General features: G+C 41.6%; 1 non-coding gene across 1 annotated transcript; it reads left to right on the forward strand.

The window, feature by feature from the left end:
• Positions 1 to 703: 703 nt before the first annotated feature.
• trnar-ucu (transfer RNA arginine (anticodon UCU)) lies at positions 704 to 795 on the forward strand. Its single transcript is given in 2 exon segments — positions 704 to 740; positions 760 to 795. It is a non-coding gene; the product is annotated as a tRNA-Arg (tRNA).
• The last annotated feature ends 3,965 nt before the right edge of the window (positions 796 to 4,760 follow it).

A 4,760-nucleotide genomic window follows, 5' to 3' on the forward strand; every position in this document is an offset into this window, starting at 1 on the left:
GATAAAATAAATGTGATTTACTGAGATGCAGAATTTGAATAAAAGCTATTTGGTGATTAGAATCTGGTATTATTCTCTGTATTATTGTAGGGTCTTTACCCACAATACAAAGCGCCTTGAGGCAACTGTTTGTTGTGATTTGGCGCTATATAAATAAAATTGAATTGAATTGAATTGAATTGAATTGAACCATCGCAGAAGGACAGAGACCAGCAGTGATGGGAATTAGGTCCTGTACTAATTCCTATCACTGTGTTCACTCATTTGCCTCCTCCTCCCGAGTCTAGATGCTGGTGGCGGTGAAGATGAAGATGGAGGGGGAGATGGGGGGAGGCAGGCTGCACAAATGCAAGCCTGAAAGGCAGAAGAGCACCAAGATTTAAAGCACACACAGCAGAGGCTGACTGGCTCACAGAAGGCGGGCAAGAAAATGACTGGACTAGACCAATGATGTCAGTCTGACAGCGAGGGAAAGTGATGAAGAATAGACTAGCAGCCTGAATGTCCAGGAAAGCAGGCAAATGAATGAACACAGATCATCATTATTACAGACAAAAACATGAAAATGTCCAAAGTTCATGTTAACTACAGAAGCATCTTCCGCAAAGGACTCTGGTAGCTGGAAAACTAAGGAACTGGATTTGCAAACTGCCAATTCCAGTCATACAGCAGTCTTTTTTGGAGTTGTATCCCAGGGTTAACAGGCTCTGTGGCGTAATGGATAGCGCGTTGGACTTCTAGCTGACTTCCAGAGAAGCCATTCAAAGGCTGTGGGTTCGAGTCCCACCAGAGTCAGTTTTAAAAGGGAAAATTGTGAGCCCTCTGCCATACAGAAACCCTTATCGTTGTTTACCCGAACAATCCTGTAAATGCATTCTTTGCATTTTATTCTCCAATCTCTACAGGACATCTTAAACCTACATAAAGAGCTCCTACTGGAACATTTATGTCAATTTCCTCACTGGTTTAATGCATTCTGTCTGTAAATAATTGGCCAAATTTAAAAGATGACATGAAAATAAAAATCTTTTCCCGCCTGTTCCTGAGATCATTTCCTTCTTTGTCCTGTCTCCTTTGTGTTGAGAGGTTGCTGGCATCCTTTTGTTTGGCAGTTTAACATTCAGTTTGTGTCCTCTAAGACAGAAGAGGCTCTGTGTCGGTTTTGAGGCTGGGCTCAATCAAAGAGCTCTGATTACATTTTAGAAAGAAAATATCTGCAGTTTGCGCTCCGGAAAAAGAAGCTACTCTGTGCTGTGCTCAGAATTTTATTGCACATTTAACTATTTTTAGATTCCCTGATTGCTAAAACTTTCTTTCATCATTCTCTTGGCAGATTAAAAGGGCACTCCATGGATTACAGACGTGCAGTTCAGTTAACTCGTGATTGGGATCCCCACTCAGCCAGAAAAATAACCTTGATATTGTCATCAAGGTTCTCTCGAGTTTAATTTTAAAGTCTACAAATCTTTGCAAAGTGAGTTTTAATGACATGGGTATTTATACCATCCAGGCAAAGTTTCAAGAATACTGATTTGTGTTATTAGAAGGGTAAGCTAATCAGCATTTTTTAAGCTTGATGGGAAATACAAGTCAGGATATAGTGGTCTCTCCTTCCTCTTTTATTTTTCTAAGATAGAGCATTATCATACTACTGTTGTCCACTTTTCCAGGGACCACATCCATTTTTTTAAGAGAATGACAGAACAAGTATGGATCAGAGGCTGCAGTTTGGGGAAGGCCTCAGTGAGGACTGTGGATCCCAGACCAGGCAGCTTTTTATCTACTAATGAGGGGTGTGACAAATAAGAAAAAAGGAGAGGGAGGGTGGGTCATGAAAATGTGAACAAATCGTCAGTGGTGCGGGAAGGCAGGTCCAGTCAAATTCTGAAAGGGGAGTGTGTGAGGTATTGTCCTTCTCCTGAAATTTAGATAAATTATCTCCAATTCACCAGCAGGGACCACATCCTCAGTTAGATTTGACAATTTTTTTGTAAGAAAATAGCAGGTAGAATAAGCATGGATCTGATGCTGCAATTTGAGGAAGGTCCCGGTGAGGACTGGCGGTGGCTCCCACACCAGGCAGATCACCAAAGAAGGGATTCCCCCATAAGCAGTGATGACTGAGCATTATGAAGGTCTTGAAGATTATTGGGAATGTATAACTAGTATGTTTGCAATAACCAGCAGTGACTTTGATTAGGTGGACAGGGATCCCTTTGCGAGAAGCAGTAGCTGCATCAATACGGAAGGAATGGCCGGAGAAGAGTTCAGGAGAAATTCCAGACAATGAGAGAATGTGACGGAAATGTGAGAGAAACCAGAATCTGATATCAGTGTGGCCGGACTCTGTGACGAATAGAGGATCTGAAGGTGAAGCATGCTGGGATTCTTGAAGCTGGAGGTAATGGACCAATGGCTTGTAAGGGTTTAGGGGCAAGTTTTTAGAATATTGAAAGGGGGCTGCCTGACTGGTTAGTCTTATTTTGCTTGAGGGAGAAGGTGAAACAGTCTTCAGGGATTAAGTAAAGGTCACCGATTCAGGGATGATAATCTGGATTGAATTTGGTCATTGAAGAAGTGAACTCTGAACAACATAGGAATCCGAAGAAGGCAAGCAGGAGAGTGAGAGCCAGGTGGTTATGTGTGTAGTTGTGACGGAGCGTGACAATGCAGTGGGAGAAAAGATTGAAAGTTAGTGATAGACAGTTTTTGATTGAAGGGGGGAGTCTGATGTTGGAAGCATGTAACCCATGCTGACTATTTTTCCAAAGAAATTGATGCCGCTGAGATAAGATTTAATTGTGCTGATTTTGACAGACAGAAATCAGTGTGCATATGCTACAAAGCTAGCGACGTTGAAGGAATGGAAGAGAAGACTGAAGCAGGAATGGAAGGAATGAAATGCATTCCAAGCACTAAGCGGACAGAGTGCTGGGAGCAAGGCTGTTAATGAGGGCTTTGTGAGAAAGGCTGATAAGCTCTGCAATGCTGAGGTTTAAAATCTCAAATATTGTGGCTGAAAATGGAAGTACTGGTATCGGATCTGCTTCTGCATGAGGGGCCAAGGCTCTGAATGTCTGGAGGGAGAGACTACACAAGGTGTCATCAATGGCATTGTGGTGGCCTGGAATAGGTTCTGCTCTGAGTAAGAATTGGAGAGTGATTGACAGCCACACAAAGGGCATGATGCTCCAGCCTTTATTAATTAGGTCTACTATGGCAAGATTGTCCAAGTGGATGAGGATGGATTGTTTTGACCACACGTGCCCCCATAGTTGACCAGAAATGACTACTGGGTAGATTTAATAAACAGCCAAAGATGATGAGAAGCAGTTTTGAAAGCATTTGGAAGGTCAGTTGATGAGGAAATGTTGCCAGAGCTGCATTTCAGCTTTACTGGAAGGGGAGAGTATGAGATGCTGTCCTGCTCCTGAAAATCAGATAAATTATCTCCAGTAATTGGAACGGGTGCACCACAGACAACCATTCTTGCATATTCAATTCAATAAATGTACATATATAAGTCCCCAGGTTAGCCACTTGGCAGAGTGGCAAGAAACCATGAGGGTAGTCAAAAAAAGGCATCTTTACTATTGATGGAGTGAATAGGAGTCATCATGTGGTCATGAAGTTGAACTGGTCTGGACTTGGCAAAGATCATTGTGATTATGACTGACTTTTCAGGTTTTTTAGGTACATAAAGTCTCAGGGCAATCTGCAGGGTACGGCAGCTTGTTCCATAAGGCAAGATCTCTTTTAGTGTATATGATTTGTATACCAAGCACAATATTTGTTTATGCCGTTAATTATGTCTGGAAAGGATCTTTAAAAGTAACAACAAGATTGTGCATTAAGTGCCATCCTTGTTTTTTTATTACTGATTAAACTGACAGCAAGCAAGACAAGGCGCAATCAGCTCACTGTAGATAATCCGCAAGCTGTGGCAAGCTGACGCATTCAGAAATACTTCATGTGCATTATTTTGTGTAATCTTTGTTAGCTAATAGACAAATTAAACATGTGCGTCCATGTGTGTGTGTGTGTGTGTTTAATCTTTCATCCTGATACCTGCTTGTTAGGGTTACTATTTTCCCCAAAACTGACTTGTTTATCTCTGGAGCTACAGTGATGCAATGTTCAGGGAAAAAGCTGATCATATAAGAAAAAACAACAAACAAACAAGGGTGTAAAATTGGCAAATGATACAGTATGCCCTCTATTACACCAGTGTTGTTGTTGCACAGGAATGGTGGATGTCAGCAGCTGGTGATTTTATGTATCCGTCATTACACCAAAGCTCATAATTATCTTCCACTTTAGCTTCTTGCTAAATCCAGTCAGATGACACAGAAACGGGCCAAAAGTGAATCAGAGTGAGTTTGTTTATTGCTGTGTTGACAGATGTTTTCAGTTTGAGCTCTGCTTACCGGCCCGTTGACAGAATGTCTGCGTGCTCTGTTGAAGCATGACACTTTCTGCGAGCGGCATCTGTGAGACAGCGAAGAAAAACATATTTAGTGCTGAACCAGCTCGCTTACAAAGCCATAATCTGAAACGGTCATAATACGGTTGCTTTTTCCTCTCCAATTAATTATTGTGCTGACAGATGAATGTTTGTTGTTTTTGGAAATGTGGTTCTTTCTCAGTTAAGCCCCTTAAATTTGAGTGTATCCCTGACATAACAACAAGATGGCAACAATTTCAGTCAAAGCAGGTCAAAGTGGGGGGTTTTTTGTCATAATTTTTATCATTTCTTTATA

The sequence above is a fragment of the Archocentrus centrarchus genome, chromosome 17 (genome assembly GCF_007364275.1).
Source record: "Archocentrus centrarchus isolate MPI-CPG fArcCen1 chromosome 17, fArcCen1, whole genome shotgun sequence".
NCBI lineage: Eukaryota > Metazoa > Chordata > Actinopteri > Cichliformes > Cichlidae > Archocentrus > Archocentrus centrarchus.